General features: G+C 39.0%; 1 non-coding gene across 13 annotated transcripts in view; it reads right to left on the bottom strand.

Moving 5' to 3' along the window:
• The window catches only part of Platr25, a 90,219-nt gene that overhangs the window by 31,398 nt on the left and 35,632 nt on the right, over positions 1-23,189 (bottom strand). For 7 of the 13 annotated variants that reach the window (XR_003950613.1, XR_003950609.1, XR_003950620.1 and 4 more), the window contains 4 exons: positions 20,917-21,036; positions 4,973-5,028; positions 2,949-3,075; positions 2,520-2,580 (listed from right to left, as the gene is read on the bottom strand). This is a non-coding gene — a transcript (pluripotency associated transcript 25). The remainder of the gene's footprint in view (positions 1-2,519; positions 2,581-2,948; positions 3,076-4,972; positions 5,029-20,916; positions 21,037-23,189) is intronic. The other 6 variants (XR_003950614.1, XR_003950610.1, XR_003950618.1 and 3 more) reach the window with 1 other exon arrangement.

Consider the following 23,189-nt stretch of genomic DNA (forward strand, 5'->3'; position numbering starts at 1 on the left):
TAATAAAGAAATTAGGGAAACAACACCCTTCAAAATAGTCACAAATAATATAAAATACCTCGGTATGACTCTAAATAACCAAGTCAAAGATTTGTATAGTAAGAACTTCAAGTCTCTGAAGAAAAAAATTAAAGAAGATCTCAGAAGATGGAAAGATCTCCCATGTTCGTGGATTGGTAGGAGTAATATAGTAAAAATTGCTATCTTGTCGGAAAGCAATCTGCAGATTCAGTGCAATCCCCGTCAAAATTCTAACACAATTCTTCACAAAGGTAGAAAGGGCAATTTGCTAATTCATCTGGAATAACAAAAAACCTAGGGTAGCAAAAACTATTCTCAACAATAAAAGAACCTCTGGTGGAATCACGATTCCCAATCTCAAGCTTACTACAGAGCAATTGTGATAAAAACACATGGTACTGGTACAGTGAAAGACAGGTAGATCAATGGAATAGAATTGAAGACCCAGAAATGAACCCACACACACAAGGTCACTTGATCTTTGACAAAGGAGCTAAAACCATCCAGTGGAAAGAAGACAGCATTTTCAACAAATTGTGCTGGCTCAACTGGCAGTTATATAGAAGAATGCGAAATGATCCATTTTTTCTCCTTGTACAAAGCTCAAGTCTAAGTGGATCAAGGAACTCCACATAAAACCAGACGCACTGAAACTTATAGAGGAGAAAGTGGGGAAGAGCCTCGAAGATATGGGCACTGGGCAAAAATTCCTGAACAGAACACGAATGGCTTCTGCTCTAAGATCAAGAATCAACAAATGGGACCTCATAAAATTGGAAAGCTTCTGTAAAGCAAAGGACATTGTCAATAAGACCGAAAGGCCACCAACAGATTAGGAAAAGATCTTTACCAATCCTAAATCAGATAGAATGTTAATATCCAAGATATACAAAGAACTCAAGAAGTTAGACTCCAGATAACCAAATAACACTATTAAAAAATGGGGTACAGGGCTGGAGAGATGGCTCAGCGGTTAAGAACAGCGACTGCTCTTCCGAAGGTCCTGAGTTCAAATCCCAGCAACCACATGGTGGCTTACAACCATCTGTAATGGAATCTGATGCCCTCTTCTGGTGTGTCTGAAGACAGCTACAGTGTACTCACATACATAAAATAAATAATTCTTTAAAAAACATGGGGTACAGAGCTAAACAAAGACTTCTCATCTGAGGAATACTGAGTAGCTGAGAAATACCTAAAAAAATGTTCAACATCCTTAATCATCAAGGAAATGCAAATCAAAACAACCCTAAGATTCTACCTCACACCAGTCAGAATAGCTAAGATCAAAAAGACAGGTGACAGAAGATGTGAAGAAAGAGGAACACTCCTCCATTGCTAGTGGAATTGAAAACTGGTATAACTATTCTGTAAATCAATTTGGCCGTTCCTCAGAAAATTGGACATAGTCCTACCTGAATATCCAGGAATACCTCTTCTGGGCATATATCGAGAAGATGTTCCAACTTGTAATAAGGACACATACTCCCCTGTGTTCATAGCAGCCTTATTTATAATAGCCAGAAGCTGAAAAGAACCCAGATGTCCCCCAACAGAGGAATGGATACAGAAAACGTGGTACATTTACAGAATGGAATACACAGCTATTAAAAACAATTAAATTATGAAATTCTTAGACAAATGGACAGATCTGGAGGCTATCATCCTAAGTGAGGTAATCCAATCACAAAAGAACACACATGATATACACTCACTGATAAGTGGATATTAGCCCAGAAGCTCAGAATACCCAAGATATAATTTGCAAAACACACAAAACTCAAGAAGAAGAAAGACCAAAGTGTAGATATTTCAATCCTTCTTAGAAGGAGGAAAAAATACCCATGGAAGGAGTTACAGAGACAATATTCAGATCAGGGACTGAAGAAATGACCATCCAGAGACTACTCCACCTGGGGATCCATCCCAGAAACAACCACCAAACCCAGACACTATTGTGGTTGCCAACAAGAGCTTGCTGACAGGAGTCTGATATAGCTGACTCCTGAGAGGCTCTGCCAGTGACTGCCAAATACAGATGTGGATGCTCACAGCCATCCACTGAACAGAGCACAGGGTCCTCAATGAAAGAGTTAGAGGAAGTACCCAAGGAGCTGAAGGGGTTTGCAGCCCCATAGGAGGAACAACAATATGAACTAACCAGTACCCACAGATCTCCCTGAGACTAAACCACCAATCAAAGAAAACACATGGTGGGACTCATGTCTCTAGCTGCATATGTAGCAGAGGATGGCCTAGTCAGTCATCAATGGGAGGAGAGGCCCTTGCTCCTGTGAAGGTTCTATGCTCCAGTATAGGGGAATGCCAGGGAGCTGGAGTGGTTGGGATGGGGAGGAGGGGGAGGGGAGGGGGAGAGGGGATAAGGGATTTTTGGAGGGGAAACTAGGAAAGAGGATAACATTTGAAATGTAAATAAAGAAAATATCTAATAAAAAAATAAAAGTAAAAATAAATAAATAAAAAAGAAAGAAAATTACCTTCTCCATCTCCTGGTACTTGGACAATGTTCTTCAGTATTTTTGTCATCCCAATTAAATCCTAAAATAGAGTAACAGGAAATGTATGTGTGGAAATTAGGCAAAATATAAGTTAGTATCTTCAATGAACCTTAGAATTACATATGATTTATTCACCAAACTCTTTGTCCATCTCAATTGAAATTACAGAAGTGCATCAAAAGAAAGAAACTGTTTTTTCCAATTTTAAAACAGGAAAGGGAGCCGGGCGTGGTCACACACACCTTTAATCCCAGACAGAGGCAGGCAGATTTCTGAGATCGAAGCCAGCCTGGTCTATAAAATGAGTTCCTGGACAGCCATGGATACACAGAGAAACCCTGTCTTGAAAAAAAAAAAACAACAAAAAACAAACAAACAAAAAACAGGAAAGGGAATTCATAGTCTTACCTATAGCATTGAGGTTCCTGTAGGTCTCCAGCATGACATCTTTGTAGAGCTTCTTCTGAGAAGGATCCAGCAGAGCCCACTCCTCTTGAGTGAAGTTCACATGCACGTCCCCATAAGTCACTGCATTCTAGAGCATCCCATAAATGTGTACAAAACAAAGCACAATAGAAACAACATCGGGCATCTATTCTTCATTGGCAATGTGTTCATATAATTCTGGGGCCTACTCTACTTACTCCACTTATTTACTGACACTGAAGTTCTACCTTTTTTTTTTTTTTCCTTCGAGATAGCGTTTCTCTGTGTAGCCTTGGCTGTCCTGGAACTCATTCTGTAGACCAGGCTGGCCTCGAACTCAGAAATCCCCCTTTCTCTGCCTCCCAAGTGCTGGCATTAAAGGCGTACGCCACCACTGCCCATTCAGTTCTACTTTAACTACCAAGTCATATTAGAAGTTAACTTAACAATGAGTTTCACCCCTGTCATCATTCAGCCCTTTAAGTAGGATGTAGCCTTTCTAGAGAAATGTCAATTACAGATATAAAGAGGAGACAAGCTCATATATATGTATGTGTGTGTGTATATATATATATATATATATATATATATAAAACATTAATAAGATACTATCAAAAAGGAATATATGTTTAAACAGTTATAATTGGACAGAAGAAAATACTCGTAATGTTAATGTTGATTAGAGGTAAACAACATAGGGCAGTAGAGATAGCTCAGCAGTGCAGTGTAGGGCATGGTTCTGATGCTCTGACTGGGATTTGGCCTGTAAACTCTGAAGGTCCTTTTCTCCATTTGGTTCTTGATCCATCCATAAAGTGGCCAGCAGCCAATGGAAGGATGGAAGAGGCAGGATTTACAGGTTCCTAAAGGTGAGGAAAGAAGAGGCAGGAGGCAGGAAAGGGAGATTTCCTATGCTTGGGAGGGAGAGAGAGTCAACAGCCATGTGAGATCCCCAGTGGAGTAGACATTGGCCACTTTCTCAGATGGTAGTTTAGAAATACAACTAATCTGAGAGCAGATTTAGCAAAGAGAAAGAACCTGGGCAACTAGGCTGAGGGCAGATTTAAGATGTGGAGCAAGGAGGAGGTAACAGCAAATAAGTTAATGAAACATTTAGACTGTTGAGCAAGGATTAAAAAAGGAACACATTAGCTGTGACAAGCATGGAAAAGCCCAGCCGCTGAGCCATAAGGCAATGTAAAAACAGTGTGGCTGGGCGTGGTGGCACATACCTTTAATCCCAGAACTCGGGAGGCAGAGGCAGATGGATTTCTGAGTTAGAGGCCACCCTGGTCTACAAAGTGACTTCCAGGACAGCCAGGGCTATACAGAGAAACCCGTTCTAGAAAAAACCAAAAAAAAAAAAAAAAAAAAAAAAAAAACCACACACACACACACACATTTGTGTGTGTACATTTGTGTGCGTGTGTGATTTTAATCCATGAAGCGAGGGAACCAGAGTTTGGCTGGTAGTATGCCTGTCTGGAGCTTAAGAAAAGGTAGTTGCCAGGTGGTGGTGGCGGCACACACCTTTAATCCCAGCACTTGGGAGGCAGAGCCAGGTGTATTTCTGAGTTTGAGGCCAGCCTGGTCTACAAAGTGAGTTCCAGGACAGCCAGGACTATACAGAGAAACCCTGTCTTGAAAAACCAACCAACCAACCAACCAACCAACCAACCAACCAACCAACCAAAAAAGAAGAAGAAGAGGAGGAGGAGAAGGAGGAGGAGGAGGAGGAGGAGGAGGAGGAGGAGGAGGAGGTAGTTTAAAGGCTACACACTGCATGAAAAGCTCTTGCTGGCTCAGCAAATAAGTGAGCTCAAGTGCCTATATTTACATGGACCCAGAGCTATTCATTATTGCACTTTCAGGAGGTTTCAGGCCATCTCTGACTACTGTGAGGACTGGGCACACATGAAGTTTATATTCATGCATACAGGCAAAAGACTCAGAGTCTTCCTAACATAACTCACAACAAACACATCAGGGAGAAAGAAGGTCAGCACCTGCCATCCAATGACTGAGAAGGGTCAGCAGTATTATCATCATGAGTAGTGCCATCCTGGGAAAGAGAATGATAATGCATCCAGAATTTGAAAAATCAAGATGTGGTTGAAGCTCAGCACAAAAGCACACACTTGCCGTATAAAAACACGTATACTACAAACCCATCTGACAATAAAAATAATTTTAAACTATAAAAGCATTAAGTAAGCAAAACACTGAATAGCTACTACTTCTACTGACCTTATGCGATTCAAGGACAGAGTCTATTATGGGGAAGGCATGACAGGAAGGAAGAACATGAGATGGAAAATGAAGGGTGAGTTTCAAGCAAAGAAGAATAAACAGAAAGAGGAAATGGATTAAGTCTGTAGACACTTAAATCTCATTTCAAAAAGGAGTTGCACCTAAGCAAACACATTTTGCTTCCCATTTTATTTTTCTCACTTGCATGTTAGAACTGTTGTGATGAAGTGCTAAAAGCCAATGTGTCTCAAGTAACAAACAGGTTCATTTGGTTGGTTCTTCCCAATCACATTGCATTATTTAGGAAGCTTGTAATAGAAACTCAAGTTCAAAAGTAAAAGCAAACACCATGGTCAAACATTGTTTCCTAGCCTGCTCTCTCGCTTGGTCACTGGCTCATGCTCAGCTAGCTGGCTTATCCAGCCTAGGCCCACCTCCTTAGGGATTCATCCCCACTCAGTGGATGAGCCTTCAATAGACAATTGTCAATCACCACAATCTCTCACAAAGTTAGCAAAGAGCCATTCTGATTGGGGCACCTCCTCAATTATAGTTCCCTCAAATGATTGTAGGCTCTGAAATGCTGACAATTTAAGAAATTGGGAGATTGGGACAATAATATATGAGAAAAATTTAAGAATCCCAAACTTAATCAGTCACTTAAGTATTAAGAATCCAAACATTGATTACTGCAAGAACTGGGAAACACAGATTTTCCAAGAAATTAGAGAGGCAAGCCTTTTGATTTAAAAAGAGAAAAACTAGGGCTGGTGAGATGGTTCAGCAGTTAAGAGCACTGACTGCTCTCCCAAAGGTCCTGAGTTCTATTCCCAGCAACCACATAGAGGCTCCCAACCACATAGTGGCTCACAATAACCTGTAATTAGATCTGACCACCTCTTCAAGTGCGTCTGAAGACAGCTACAGTGTACATATTTATAATAATAAGTAAATCTTTGGGCTGGAGCAAGGAGGGACTGAGCCATAGGACCAACCAGAGCAAATGGGGTTGACCTGAGCAAGTCTTGGTCCTAAATTCAATACCTAACAACCACATATACATATGTGTACTCATATACATAAATTAAATAAAAATTTTAAAAATATGAAAAAATACAGAGAACCATTTATCAATTATAGCTATTTATATGAAAGCTTTCTGGATAGGCCTATATTTCCTTAGAGAACAGTGCAGTCAATTCTTACAAAAGTTCTTCTTTATTTTTAATTAGGGATTGAGACCTCAGAAAACAGCCCTGCACTGGTCTGTTTCCCTTCCTATTGACCAGTCATAGCATATCCTGGAAGGTGTTGCAGGACTGTCTTCCAGGAACTGGGTGGCAGAGGCAAGATGGACTGTTCAAAGTAATTCTCAATTAAATAGGATAAGTCACGCATGCGCTACAGAGATACTGCTATGAATAGAAATAAATAAAGTAAATGGTGAAAAGTGAAAAGATTAGTGATGGGGAAACATTGGAGAATTGAAACAAATAAAGGATTAGGCTGAGAATCATTACAAAATGAAATTTAACATGTAATGCCAAAAATAGACTTTTGGGGAAGATATATATATATACATATATATATATATATGTATATATATATATATATATATATATATATATATATATAACTGCAAAAAGACATAGGTATATTGTTTTTGAAAAAAAGCAGGCCATCCCCTGGCAGAGGCAATGGCATTAACAAAATTCTTTTTCATCTTGCCCCTATGTCAATTGGTAGTTGCTGAGTCCTGTAACATGACACACACAGCTGCAGCCAATGAATGGCCTGTGTCCCAAAAATCTGAGCTGGCTTAACCATGTCATTGAGGACCAGAGATATCCACAAAGGACAGACAGTACCCTAACTGGAAATTCAATATTCATTGGATCAACCCAATCTCTCCTAATTGTACAACCATCAATCGTGTGTATTTTCATTAACATGCATGAATTGATACATGCTAGGAAATTTTAAAATCACCCACCCTGCATCCATCAGCTCCTTCTTCATAATGGTGAGACCTGCAGCTGGTTGGCTCAAACTTGAGTAAGTCTGTGATCTAGCTATCACCTTCTCTCTTTTACTCTGCTCTATACACAGGACACTGTTCCTCCTTTTCTGGTTGAGGGCAGAAGCCATGCTCCACATGAAAATCCTTTCCCTGTTACTGCAATGCACATTTCATTCCATGACTGAAAAGCTTAACTTTAAATCTTTGTTGTGCTAGTACCATCTAACTTAATAATTTAGAAACTTTAATCAAGAGGAAATCAAGGTCATTGCACTTGGGAGCAACATGCTTTGATCAGTGCCAGTGCCCCTGAGGGCACAAAAATGTTTGTGTCAGAAACATTTTTCTAAAGGGCTGAAAATACAGCTGTTCTAGAACTAACTTGTCTTCCCAGGGAAGAAATCAGAAAACAAAACATTAAGAAAAATAAATCTCTGTAACAATACCACTCATCTCTGATTAATGGTCAAAGAGGAGCCAGGCCAGAAGAGATTTTGCATCCCATATACTCTGTCATACTTTTTTTACACCCTAGGTTATACTGTGAACAGTTTAAAGATAGAGCAGACGCTACTTGGTTTAGCCACTTGGCGGTTGGTAGATTTACAGTGCCAATATATTTTACTAATAATTTCTTAAGTACACTAATACCCTCAAAGAGCAGGCCAATCTTCACTGACATAGTCCTAAGTGGAAGGCCTCAGAGGATGCAAGAGGTAGAAAAAGTAGGAGATAGAGAGTATAAAAGATGGGGTGGTTGGCCAGGAGACAAGGCTTGTGCTAAGGTAGTTTGTATACTGCCTACAGGGGAAAATGGAAAGAAATGGGAGGCTTCTATGAAATCAGCAGAAACTACCACACACTGGGACAAACTAAAGAGCGATCTAATCAAACAATGCTGCTCACTGTGAACAGGGTACTCTCATCAACATTACTGACCATGCCTACAGTGTTTTGCAACTGATATCATCATCCTCATGTGGGAGGGAATTCTTGTAATCTAAGATCAGAGACATTCCCTCTCCACAGGACCAGGCCCCAAACCATTAGCAGCTCTCTCAAGAATATGCCTAGTATAAGGGAAGCAGTTCTGGTTTTTTGTTTTTAAATAAATACCTCAAGACCTTAGGGAAAGTTCCTGAGTCCTAGACCACAGGCTGTTACAGGCTCTTCCAAGCATGTATCTGCATTTGAGAAGGACCTATGTCATTCTCCATTCACGAAGGCCTCATAGAAAGCCTTGCTTGGGCAGGCCAGTCCTTACCACAACAGTGTTTTTCCTTTTCAAATGGTTTCACCAGATGTCTTGCCCATGTGGCAAAACTATGCTTTTCTCAAGAAGAAAAATTATCCTGTATGGCACACCAGGCCTAAGTGTTGGTTGTGACCCTGCAATGCTCAATTGAGCAGATTGTTCAAGTACTCACCTTTGATCTGGGGATGGGCCTAGTGGCTATAAATCAACATTGTCTCCTTTGTTACGATTGGAGCCATATTTCCCAATAATCCTGATGTACAATCATGTGTATCCCAGCACCCTAATCTCTCAGATGCTTGGATTAGCATACTACTTACCTGTAATATGTTTTAGAAGCAGTCCCTCCCTCAGCTAAATTCTACTAGGTGTGACTTACTGTTTCCTAAGCATTTGGAAATCCTTTACATCATCGTTTCTACTCTTTTTTTTTTTTTTTTGAGACAGGGTTTCTCTGTATAGCCCTGGCTATCCTGGAACTCACTCTGTAGACCAGGCTGGCCTCGAAGTCAGAAATCTGCCTGCCTCTGCCTCCCGTGTCCTGGGATTAAAGGCATGAGCCACCACGCCCGGCGATTCTACTCTTCTTATCACAGCTTCAATATGGAGTGCTATGCCGCCTGTAAGATGGGGTTTACAACTGCCACAAAATTAACTCCAAATGGATCTTAAAAGGCCAGGACACAAGTTCCAAAAGAAACCAGAGATGATGGGCCTTTCCAAATATGGCTTCCTGCTAAGGATGTTGCTATATGCAAGCCCTTGTTCCAAATGGTTTCTGTAGATGCAGCACCCATGATAAAGTTATTCAGATGCCACCACTGACTACATCTAGTGGCTAAGACCTCATGGAACCTCACAGGTGGCTGCTAGTTTCCACCTAACCCAGGGGAGGACCCACTACCAAGACTCCTGCTTCTCAGACCACTGCTCCTTCCGTTTAGGGGCAGTGTTCCCATGCTCACCATGATGAGACTCAATAGCTCGCCAGCACTCCGCCAAGGCACCCAGCAGCAAAGGTCAAAGCAAGTCACACCAACCATTCAAGGCTACTCCACAATGAAGATGAATCTGCAGCACTAAACAAAGCACCGGAAGAACCCGCCTCTTCTCCTGATTGGACGGTTTTCCTGGAGGCCCTGATTGGTCTGGCAGTCTTGAGTGACATGAGCACTGATGGCCCATGTGGAATGATTTCCTGGCCCAGGAATTAAGTACAGAAGCTGGTCTTTTCCAGATCATTAACATTTTTACTTCAGTATCGCGTTTCCCTGTCCTCCAATGACCTATCTTTCTGTATAGCAGTACTCAGCACGAATATCTTCCCCCTCCTCATCAGCTTAGTCCTTCTCCTCCACCTTCCTCTTTCTACCCTTCCTCCTCCTCACCTTCTCCTTCCTCTTTTCCTCCTCCTTCTCCTTCTCCTCGGCTTCCTCCTCCTCCTCCTCCTCCTTCCCCTTCTCTTCTTCCTTATCCCCTCCTCTGCCTCTCTTCCTCCTCGTAGACTCAAAATGTATAATTTGCACAGTCCTCTATTCACCTTGGAGCAGAGTAAACTATATGGCCCATAGGCAGAATGGTTCTGTGCCTATTAACAATTAAAGAGACAAATTAAGACACAAAATATGATATTTGGTTTCGTGATTTTACACTGATGTCAGGATTACTGCAGCTAATATTCACCTGCTATATATTGTAAGGGTCCAAAAATCGCTGAAGAAAGACCCCAGATTCAGATAGTATGCAAAAACAATAAGCACTTACTTTGCAGAAACAACCAGCATTCTTTGAAATGGCAACCCCAGACAAAGACACAAACACTTCCTTATAGGAAAAAAAAATGGAACTCTCTAGAAAGATAGGGCAGTCTTAAATTTTATTGGTGGGGACTAGGGAGTCACAGGTTGTCAGTGATCTGCATTCCTATGTTATGAACTTTTCACCATATGATGAAACAGGCCTGCCCAGCCCAGATGGACCATTCTGAGATATTTCCCCATTTCTGTGGTTATCCCCAGGCTGGTCTCTGGAAGGGGGTTCTACCATCTTCTTCTGGATTTTATGGTCTGTTCCTAGACCTGGTGTGTCATGACTTACTTTGGGGATTTACAGTTTATTCCAGAAGCTGGCACCTTTTTGAAATCAGGACTGGTCTTCAAATGGAAATTAAATGGAGACAAATGGGGTGTATTTTACCCTTTCAATATGATTCTCCAGACAACCCTGGGAGAAAAGCAGGAGATGGATGCCAGTCACTATGGAGCACTATTGTTAGCCAGCACGTCTTCCTCAGGGGGAAGGTTAGTGAGCATATCTGTATTTGAAAGGTTTTACACACTAACAGAACTGATAGCATGGATCTCTCTATGTATGCAGAAAGGGGATATATATGAATGGTTCACAAAATGTGGTTCAGTTAGTGAAGCAATTAGTGTGTACCCATGAAAAGTTGAAGACTACAGTAGTGCCTCTATGTCTCAACTGGTCTTCAGCATATACCAGGAGTCCGATCTTGCTATCCAGAATTTGGCAAGCAGAAAAAGAGAAGGAGCTACCATCTTCCATATGCTTTATATGTGTAGGCTGCCACCTGTCACGGACTCTGGTGGAGTCAGCTTGTGAGGCAGAAATGCCAAAAAGCTGCTCATGAGAAATGAATTTCTAGGACTCTCCTCCTGGATATTCTGGCGAAAGCCAACTCTCCAGTTTGGATCGGTTTGTCAGGCGAAAAGCCTGGAAGCTGTTTCACGAGGATAAGAGTCCAGGGAAATTTTCCTCCCAGAGTTATGGCATCTCTTACCCTAACCCATTATATTCAAATTTCCACCACATTAATCTAGTGTATAGATTCACGTGCACTCTATTAAGCATCACCTTATAGTAAATGCCTTTTAAGATTGTATTCTAACATAGCTAAAGCCTTTTCCCAGTGTTCTTAGATTCCAGATAGCAGCAAGGAGCTTAACCCATTCAGTAAACAATTAAGCACTTGCCATTTTACTCAGCTGTTTACAGATAGAGACTAAAAGTCTCACTGAGATAGAAATCTTTTACTACAGGCTACTTCCATGTCAAGTATAAGTTGATATACTACCCTGATAAGGGGAAACTCTCCAGACAAGATAAGTTTTATTAGACCTAAGAATTTAGAGCTCTGTGATAGCACATTACTCTTAAGGCCTGTCAAGAGTTAACAACCCCCTGATGCTTTTAACCTTAAAGTGTGAAATTCTTGCCTGGCATTAGGCTGATCCTAGGCAGGGCTTGTTATCCCTAATGTAAACATTTAATTAGTCCCTGTAAATTCCTTTCTGCTGTAACTGGTGAATTTCAGTGTATCTTGTCTTTTTGTGATTTGTATCCTCTGATAATTCGTTGTAATATAAGTCTGAAGCTCAACCAGAACATTACATTCAGATTCAACACATCTTTCGTGTATCTGTCTGTCATTTTCATCCGGAATCTTTGTCCATCTGCCTAAGAAATCCCGTTCTTCACAGACCAGGGACCCAGATTGTCTGTGGCAGTTGGCGCCTTCGAACAGGGACAACTGGGCAGATTAGTCTTTTCTTTTCTTTCCTTTTTTTCTTTCTATTCTTTATTTTCTCAGGCAAAGATAGGACCCCGTAGGACTGCGCTGCAGGCAGGCGGACCGGCGTGTTCGTTATAAAGACGGGTAAGTATTTATCATGGGGCAATCAGAATCAAAAGGGAAAAAATTGTTCCTGTCAGTGTTTAAACACATGCTGTCTGGAAGAGGCCTAAAAATCTCGGATAAATCTTTACAAGAATTTTATGATTTCGTGCAAAAAATCAGTCCCTGGTTTCCAGAGGAGGGAAGCTTGACACTAGAAGATTGGAAGCGAGTAGGAAAGGATATGAGGAAGTTTCACGAGGAAAATTTATCCAGGAACGTTCCTGACAGTGCTTTTATATTGTGGCAACAGATGAGGGATTTATTGACTGAGAAAACAGACCTAGAATTCCTTGCAGAGGAAGCTCCTTCAGAGCTCTCTGATGATCAGAAAGTGAAACTCAATACTAGTAAAAAGAAATCGTATTGTTCAAGAAAAAAAGGGATAAAGCTAGAAAAAAGTGAATCAGAGATCACTGACAGTGAAAATGATGATGAATGGGAAAGGACTAAGGGAATGGCAAAGTGTGTAATTAAGGGAAGAAAGGATCGTTTTAGTAAGCACACAGATAGCAGTGAGGAGGAGTCTTTAATTATAACACCAGCCGCCCGCAGACCAGTGCCAAAGCCACGTAGACTTTTGCCACCGGTAGGCTTTGATGCTGCTGTGGCAGAGGCAAAAAGGCAAGGAGACTTTACACTCACTTGCCCGGTAATCTGTGAAGAAGGGAGTGAGCCGCAATGGGAACCTTTGTCGTTAAAAACTCTTAAGGAATTACAGTCAGCAGTAAAAACGCTGGGTCCTACTGCACCATATACTTTACAGGTCCGGGATGCAGTAGCTAGTCAGTGGCTGACCCCTTATGATTGGTACCAAACCGCGAAAGCTACTCTTGCTCCCGGAGATTTCATTCTCTGGAGAACAGAATATGAAGAAAGGGCCAGAAAGTTAGTTCAGGAAAGATCTTCATCAAGAAATGGAGCTAGACCCACAGTACCTATGCTTCTTGGGCAGAAAGACTATGCTAGACCAGCAGCGCAACTGAATATTCCTAAGGCAGTGTTGGAGAGAATTAATCAGATAGCTATATCTAGCTGGCGGAGTTTACCTGTACCAGGGGCTAAATCCACAGTCCTTTCAGGAATTAGACAAAAGCATGATGAATCTTATGAAAGTTTTGTAGCTAGATTGGAAGAGGCAGTTTCCAGGATGCTTCCTCCCTCGGAAGGTACTGATATACTAATGAAACAATTGGCTTTGGAAAACGCTAGTACCTTGTGTCAAGACCTGATCAGACCAATTCGTAAGACAGGCTCCCTACAAGATTATATTAAAGCATGTGTAGATGCCTCACTGGCTGTAATGCAGGAATTAGCTTACGCCACAGCAAGGAAAGGGAAGAAATTCGGCGCTACGTGTGGAATTACATGTTTCGGTTGTGAAAAACCGGGGCACCTGAGAAAAGATTGTAAAAATCTCTCAGGAGACAAGAAGAGCATTCCTTTGGGTCCCTCCCAGTGTTGTGACAAGCACTGGAGAAGTGAATGTAAATCAAAGTCCCATAAGGATGGGACTCAGCTCACTAGAGAAGCTGGAAAGACAAAGAACTATAGAACTGCATGTTTCGGTTGTGAAAAACCGGGGCACCTGAGTAAGGATTGTAAAAATCCCTCGGGGAAACAAGAAGGGCCTTTCTCCAGGTCTCTGTCCAGGCTGAGGTGGAAACCTTGGGGGAATGATTGCAGATCAAAGTCCCATAAGGATGGGACTCTGCTCACTAAGAAGCAGGTAAGGCGAAAGACTAAAGGGGCAGTCTCTTAGCCCCGTTCAGAAACTGTGGAGCTCATTATAAGACACAGCTCCAGTTATAAGAAAAACTTCAAGTTGTAGATTCTGATACTTTAGGCTAAATTAAGAGTTATGGTTAAATTATGGTCAAAGTATAAAAAGAGACTTCATAAAAGTCAAAATATAGGTCATTTCTTACTGTTATCTTATTTACAATTTCCCAATCCTACATTGTGCTAAAATTCGTAGAAAAGGTTTTATTAAAAGTTAAGTCATCTCCTAAAACATATATAATTCATTCCATAAATGGTATTTTTGTAGGTTGCAGAAAATAGCGTTTTTGCAGGTGACTATAAAATATATGACTAACTGTGGACTGATGATGGCTTCAAAAAGATTCAGCATGGTAAACTTTTTGGCTATTTGAGACATTTAGCGTATAGAGATTGTGTGTTTTCTCAAAAATTTGCCCTCAGATTAAATAAATTAGAAGTTTGGATGCTTGCCAGAGCTGTTAGAAAATTTTAGGTTTTAATCTTGGTTCAAAAACCTGCCTCTTACAAGCAGGAAAAGAAAGGAAGGGATAAAAGAAAATGGATTTTAAAATTCTCCCAGGGACAGAGAGAAATCGGGGGACGCCCTGTTTCATTCTCTCTGGCCCCTACAGGAGAAATTCTTTGTTGTCTAATGTTCTGTTCGGTGCACCAATCATGTCAATTCATGTATATCTTTTTTGTTTCATTGTCTGAATGATTGTGTCGTTGTCTGAATGACTGTTTTATGTTTCATGTTGAAAAAAATAAATAAATAAATAAAACAAAAATAATGGTTAAAACTTTACCTGCTGATTCACTCTCAGTTTGCACAAAGGAGGCTGAGAAAGAGCCTTCACTATAGCCATAAATCAAGCACTGCAAGAGAGGCCCTGCTAGAAACTGTTTTTAAAGAAAAGGAATCTGCAACCTCTTAGTTCTAAGGCAAATAAGCTGATAGTTGTTTTTTCCTAAAACTTTCTCTGCAAGTTTGTGATCATTGTGTTTAGCAAATAACAAATTGCTTTTTTATCTTACAAGTATAGCTATAAAAGGTAAAATTCTTTGATTGATCTAAATTCATAAGATTCATGTAGCTACTTCATTTGGTTTTTGATTGGTCTTAAAGGTATAAATATGATCTAACATGTCTTGGTCATAGAGAATTGGTTTATAAGTTATTTGGGTATAATTAAAAAGATGTAACACTAGTTACAAAGTTAACTTAAAAGTAGTAACTCAAAGATAGAGTCATTTTCAAACAAAAGCACCTGGCATAAATCAGCCCAGAGAACTAGTCCTCTAAAGATACTTCTAAATTGAGATAACATTTTATGTAATTCTTATCTTTAAAGATAATATCTCTTTAATGAAACATTAAACTGTCATACATTAATGAATTAACAGCCAAATTTTGTAACGTGATAGTGATGTTTTTAGTATTGATTTTAAAGAAAATAAATTGTTTAAAATTGGGTCTTACTTATCAAAAGTTATAGATATATTCTAATATTGCAACAAAAACTTAAAAATTCTGGTTAAAATTGCCAGTGTCCCATTGACTGCAGTTTGCAGTTTAATCAAAAGCTTAAGACTTTTAACTCACCCATAATTAAGATTATTACTAAAATAATCAACTTATAAGAGTGCTAATGCTGCTCACTTGGGACATTCAGCCATACAAAACAAAGTAAAATTAACTAGATATATTCATCTTTGTGCAGAAATTAGACCCCCACACAATCAGTTTGACTATGGCTGTGGCCTTGTAGGACCATAAAAGGTCATAAAAGAAAATGTTTAAGGTATAAGTCATCTTAAGAAAGAGTGTCCAAAATCAGAGGCATGGACAAACAGTTAAATTGCTCCTCTAGAATCTGTCCTCATTGCAGGAGGGCAAGATGCTCAAATTAAAAAATATATACATTTGGGTTAATACAAAACTTAAAGCAGCCTCAGAGAAGCTTGTGCAAAGTTTCTTGCGTTTTACAGACTGCGCCTAAAAAAGTTCTTGAAACTTCACCCTCCCTGCCTTCAGGGAGAATTTCTTTTAGCTAAACAACATTTTTTCTTTTCAGATCTACCCAGGTGTTGTTCATGATTAAGTCTAAACTCAAGATTTATAAAAGGTCAATCAGGCTATAAAACTTATAAAGGCATTACAAAATAACTTGCCTACTTCATGTAAAATTATTATAGATTTAAAAGTCTATTTTTTCCATTTATAAAGAGTTTACTTCTAGTGAACTGGTGACCATTAAAGGTTTTTACCCCTAGGTACGGCTAATATAGTCTTATATTATGTAAGAAATTTTCATTGTCCAGGCTTCAATACAAGAAGCAAAATAGTTTAAATCTTTCAGTATATATTGTTTCCTAAGTGGAAAATATTTTATTAACTAATGTCTCTAGAGAGAAGTTTAAAGTTCTGGAAAATAGTTGTTGCTTCATAAGATTCAGAGGCAATGTCTTTTTTAATATCTAGAGTTTTAGTTATATTGGAAAATTGGTACAAATTTGCTTCAAAATTTTATTTTCAAAAAGCTTCCAGGAGATGTTAATTGACTAAGACCTCACCTTAAATTCACCACAAGAAAACCTAAGCCTTTGTTAGGTACTATCAAGTGAGATTCAAATTAACTGGAGAGAACTAAAAAGGCTTTAACAGAAAGTAGAGAAAACTTCTATAATATATTGATATCGATTGTAATTGATGGCAATCAAATATTAGCTACATATTCTAGTTATTGTTATTAAATGTGTCCACAGCTATTCTTTAGCAAGAGAAAATATTAATGTAAAATTATCCTTCTTCACCTTAAAGTTTTAACATCCTATTATAAGGCTGCTGTGGTACTAATCAAAAATTAAAAATTCCTTGTCCCAAACAGCAATTGGTTATTGCAGAATATTGATATTTGACCTATTGCATACCATCATTTTAAATAAAATTGATATCCATCCTAAAAATAAGTTAATTGCTTATTATGCATGCTTTTGTAAATTCATACATACATGCATCCCATTTACTGTATTTAAAAACAACCTTTCTATGGAAAGAAAAGTATATGTAAATTGAATCACATGTTTATTCTTTTGAGTTTCTGCCTACTTCAGCACAGATAATTAAATTATGTGCTGTAGATAGTGTTTTAAAATGTTAAAGATTGCCTGGTAAAAACCTCTTAAGGCAATGCCACGCTAGATTTCTATCCCAGGTAAATTATAGATCTTATAAAAAAAAAATAATTGCCATATAATCTTATTCTTTACATCATCAAAATAGTAATGGCTTGAGATAATAATTTGGTATTTATAATAAATAAATAAATTAATTAATTAATTAATGTGCATGTCATATTGTAAAGATTTGATCTCAGTGTCCTCAGTTTCTACCTGTTCCACACATTGGTATTAATTCTTAAGGACGTATACTTAATCAATTATTACAAATAGATACTTTTTAATTTTACAAAAATAAATCATGCACATGTGACTATTGATACCTTTTTAATCTTTCTAATTACAACTGCTCTAATAAAAATAGCAACTAAAAGTATAGTTGCCTATGTTGATATTTTTACTTGGTGTTCCAAATCAATTAAAACTGGCTATTATAGCCAAGCATTTGAGATGTTTTATCAACAATTTAATGTTATCCATGTTACTGAGATTTTTATTATTCCCAAGGAAACAGTACTGTGGAACTTTAAATCTATATCTTTTAAAAAAATTTTTTTTGGATGTCAAAAATCTCTCTAAGTGTCTATGGCACCCTACAATCAGACATACTCATGAGATAAAGGGATCCACTTATTGGCACATGGTATGATCCTGTTCAGATACTTAATATGGGGGAAAGGGGGCAATATTTCTGTTTTTTCCACAGAATGCTACAAGAGCGTGCTAGCTCCCAAAATGATTCATGTGACAGGCTGACCTATGAGTTCCTGAGTGCCCTGACAGTGGTGACCAGAAAGCTGTATTGAGTGCACAGAAGAAAAAGAAATCAGTCACTCACAAGCAAAATAAAGAAACTCTTCCTATCTCCGCCATGGACTACAACAAGGAGAGCAGACCTGGTGTCAACTTGGAGACAACTAAAACAGCTGACTTGTGAGGTGGAAGGACTACTACTAAATATTGGACAAGATTTCATTAGAGACTGTTTTTGGCCATTCAGGCCAACTCCCCTATAGCTGTAAAAGCTTGTGTACCTTACCTGTATGCTTATTGTTAAATAATTTTAAGAGTTAAGATCACCAATCTTGGCAAGTCTTTTCATATACATTGTAATTCTTGTTATTTAACTAATTGTGTAGATCCTAATTTAAATAAGGAATCTACTGTTATGATTTTGTTAAAAAGATTCTGCTTATGTTTTGCTGCCTGTAGAGTTAAAAATGCTCCTTGGTTTGAGAACTCAGGATTGCAAGCTTTAAAAGACTAAAAGAACTTATTAGACCTAAGAGATTTGTAGCAGCTTTGATCCTGGGAATTACTGCTTTAATTGCTATTTTAACTACCCTTACAATATCCACCACAGCCTTAGTACAACAACTGCATACTGCTCATTTTGTTAATGACATGCATAAGAATATCTCTGTAGCCTTGTCAGAGTTGTATTTTATAGATAAAAAATTGGAAGCAAAGGTTAACGCCCTAAAAGAAGTCGTGCTGGCAATAGGACAAGATATTGCTAATATCAAGACCAGGTTAGCTACTAAATGTCATGCTTCTTTTCTATACATTTATGTCACTCCTTTACCTTACAACCACTGATTAGGAAAAGACAAAAACTCATTTACAGGGTATATGGAAAGATACTGATATTTCTCATGACTTAGAACAGTTAAAGTTAAAAATTTCAGATATTAGTAAAAGCCATCTGGACACTTGGAACATTGATGAATTGGCTAGAGATTTAAAAATAACTTAAGTGCATTGAACCCCCTGAATTGGGTTCAATATATCATCCTACTTGTTATTATTTTTGGCATTACTTCATTAGTAATCATTGTGTTTCCACTCATCTTTAGAGTGCTCCTGAAATCTGTAGCTACGACAAAGCGGGACATCCTGAAACTTCGGCTGAGAATTAAAGATAAATTTAAAAAAAAAAAAAAAAAAGGGTGAAATGTCACGGACTCTGGTGGAGTCAGCTTGTGAGGCAGAAATGCCAAAAAGCTGCTCATGAGAAATGAATTTCTAGGACTCTCCTCCTGGATATTCTGGCGAAAGCCAACTCTCCAGTTTGGATCGGTTTGTCAGGCGAAAAGCCTGGAAGCTGTTTCACGAGGATAAGAGTCCAGGGAAATTTTCCTCCCAGAGTTATGGCATCTCTTACCCTAACCCATTATATTCAAATTTCCACCACATTAATCTAGTGTATAGATTCACGTGCACTCTATTAAGCATCACCTTATAGTAAATGCCTTTTAAGATTGTATTCTAACATAGCTAAAGCCTTTTCCCAGTGTTCTTAGATTCCAGATAGCAGCAAGGAGCTTAACCCATTCAGTAAACAATTAAGCACTTGCCATTTTACTCAGCTGTTTACAGATAGAGACTAAAAGTCTCACTGAGATAGAAATCTTTTACTACAGGCTACTTCCATGTCAAGTATAAGTTGATATACTACCCTGATAAGGGGAAACTCTCCAGACAAGATAAGTTTTATTAGACCTAAGAATTTAGAGCTCTGTGATAGCACATTACTCTTAAGGCCTGTCAAGAGTTAACAACCCCCTGATGCTTTTAACCTTAAAGTGTGAAATTCTTGCCTGGCATTAGGCTGATCCTAGGCAGGGCTTGTTATCCCTAATGTAAACATTTAATTAGTCCCTGTAAATTCCTTTCTGCTGTAACTGGTGAATTTCAGTGTATCTTGTCTTTTTGTGATTTGTATCCTCTGATAATTCGTTGTAATATAAGTCTGAAGCTCAACCAGAACATTACATTCAGATTCAACACATCTTTCGTGTATCTGTCTGTCATTTTCATCCGGAATCTTTGTCCATCTGCCTAAGAAATCCCGTTCTTCACAGACCAGGGACCCAGATTGTCTGTGGCAGCCACCAGAAGGTGTGTCCTAGATTAAAGACTTTTCTTGTCAATTCAAAAGTTCCAGCTTAAAGAAGGGCTTTCCCATTATAAATATTGCAAATAATAGAAAGCTTTCACAGTGACCCTCTGCTTTGGTTTTAGGTAATTTAACAGTGTTCAGGTACAGTAATTTGAAGTACTTGAACTACTGTGAACTACAGTTGTCAGTAAGTTCAGTTCTTTATCCATATTCATGATTGCCTTTTCTGCAGACCAGAGTAATGGCCAGTCAACCATACTGACATTTAAAAACAGCAGCCTATTTCCTTAGAGCAGGAATAGCATCAATTAACACTATTTGAACTTGTCTCTATGTGGACTCTTAGCTCCTGACTCTGGTAACTTGAGAAACACAGCTGCATGCAATGGCCTGGATTTCAATTTCTGAGCTGACTTAATGATGTCAGTGAAGATTGCACATGTATCTGAAGAACAGTACCCTACATGCAAATTGAATACTCATTGGCTTAATAAGTATTGGCTTATTGTGTCATCAATAAGCCTCCTTTAGGCTTGGGCCCCAGGTTATACTTTGAACAATTTAAATAGGGACAAGACCTTGCAAGATTTGTCACTGAGGGATGTAGAGTTTACAGAGCAAAACTATCTTCTAGTCCATAATATATGATCTAAAAGATAGATTTAAAAGATTTATCAATGACACTACTCTCACATATACAAAGGAGAGAGAACACAAACACAGAAAATATCAAGAAACCTAACAGTGATGTGGTTACCGTTCTTACATGAGCAGGTCTGCTGAGCCTGTCTAACCTCAGAATGAGGCTGCTGTTCTCACTCAGCAACTTGGTTCAGAGGAAGCCACAGGTGCTTCTCTGTAGGACCAGAAAGAGGTGCATTTTACCTTGTCCCGAATGCTGTGTGTCTCAAGGCTGCAGCATCCATGTAGAAGACTCCATATTTTATACTTAATTTTTATTTCATGTATGAGCATGTCTTGCTGGTACCTGTCTGTGTGAAGTACCTGCAGTGGTCAGAAGAGAGCATTAGATTCCCTGGGATTGCAGTTACAGCAGCTGGATTACTGCCATGTGGTTTCTGGGAATGCAACCTGTGTCATCTGTAACAACATCAAATGCTCATAATTGAGCCATCTCTGTACTTACTATAAATGATAATCTAAATAATAAATAATTAGTAATAATAAATTATAATTTAAATAATTTAAAAATGAATTTACATATTTGAAATAAAATGTAATATATCACTTTCTGTAACCCTTACTTTCTTTACATTTTCTTTTAAGATTTATTTATTTATTTTATGTATGTGAGTACACTGTAGCTGTACAGAAGGTTGTAAGCCTTCATGTGGTTGTTGCAAATTAAAGTTTTAGGACCTCTGCTTGCTCTGGTTGGCCCCGCTTGCTTCGATCAATTCTGTTCAACTCTGCTCGCTCAATCCGTGCTTTCTGCAGCCCAAAGATTTATTTATTATTATACATAATTACATTGTAGCTGACTTCAGACATGCCAGAAAACGGCTTCAGGTATCATTAGTGGTAGTTGTGAGCCACCATATGGTTGCTGGGATTTGAACTAAGGACTTTCAGAAGAGCAGTCAGTGCTCTTACCTGCTGAGTCATCTCAACAGCCCCTATGTTTTTCTAATATGTATTTTCAATAATGACACGTGAGGTGGGAGGTTTGGTAAAAACATCTTTCCAAGATGGGCATGGTGGCACACCCTTTAATCCCAGCACTCGGGAGGCTGAGGCAGGTGGATTTCTGAGTTCAAGGCCAAGGCCAGCCTGGTCTACAAAGTGAGTTCCACCACAGCCAGAGCTACAACAGAGAAACCCTGTTTCGAAAAACCAAAAACCAACCAACCAAACAAACAAACAAAAAACATCTTTCCAGAACACACCTTGCTGCACCTAAAAGGCAATTTCTTCCTAAGCTTGGATATTTTACAACCAATTAGGTTTTCTACGAACCTTAATCAACTATTCTTCAATGATTTATTTTTTCTTTTGGTTTTTCCAGACAGGGTTTCTCTGTATAGCTCTGGCTGTCCTGGAACTCACTCTGTCGACCAGGCTGTCCTCGAACTCAGAAATCTGCCTGCCTCTGCCTCCCAAATGCTGGGATTAAAGGCGTGTGCCACCAGTGCCTGGCCATCCTTCAATGATTTACCCCCTTACTTTATTCCCTCTCCATGCTAAATTCTTCCCCACCAATTTCTTCCATGTTATGCATGTGTGAAAATGAAATCTCAAATATATAAATACATCTTGCTGCCTGCATTTCTATTGGTTGTATGTATATGGTTCAAAGACTGACCCATTTGCATTGATTAACCAAAGAGCAACTCACTGCCTGAGGTTCAGTCTCCTAGCTGAAGGAGAGTTCCACTCTTTAATAAGCCATAGGGCTTGGGGAGCTCAAATCACCCACAGATCACTAGGAAAATAAGGAAGGGGCCTCTCCCTTGTGAAGTACATAAAGAACCTGCATTTAATACAAGGGCTTAAGTGATTTTTTTTTTATTGACCTGGTGAACATTTTGCTACTTGTGGTGGTTGACCTTCCTACCTTTGTTATAGAGGTAGAAGTCACCCAAATTCCCAAGAATGATTATCCCAGACTTTTTCCTCTTATAACTCTTACCGATCCTTATCAAAATATGTGACATGTAATTTATGGCCTGCAGACCTCTTTGGTATCGATCAGAGAGCACATTGGATTATAGGCCTTTAAGCTCTAGAATCGACCCCCATGGCCTCCTGTATTTTTGCAAGAGTTTGTGTATAGATGCTTCCTGTGTCCCTGGAGTCCCTGGAGTCAGCTTGATTGGATTGACCGTTGTCTTGATTGGACTGACCGTTGTCTGGAAACCTTCTCCCAAATTGCACTGTGTTTTAAGTATGCTGTCAACGATTTACCTGGTATTAGACTCTCTGAAGACTGATCCAGGTTGAAAAAGACAATCTGCATGAGGTTTTCATCCTCATTTCTTAGCATACTTTCTTTCCATAATTGCAGGGACCCTTCAACACAAGCCTGACCCCCACGAGTTGTAGAATACTTTGGACAAGAAACATAATCAAGAATAGAAAACCTGGGATAAAAAATCCCCTAGAAGCTCAGAACACAAAATGTTCTTCCTGAGCACCCA

Source organism: Mus musculus, chromosome 13 (assembly GCF_000001635.26).
Source record: "Mus musculus strain C57BL/6J chromosome 13, GRCm38.p6 C57BL/6J".
Lineage (NCBI taxonomy): Eukaryota > Metazoa > Chordata > Mammalia > Rodentia > Muridae > Mus > Mus musculus.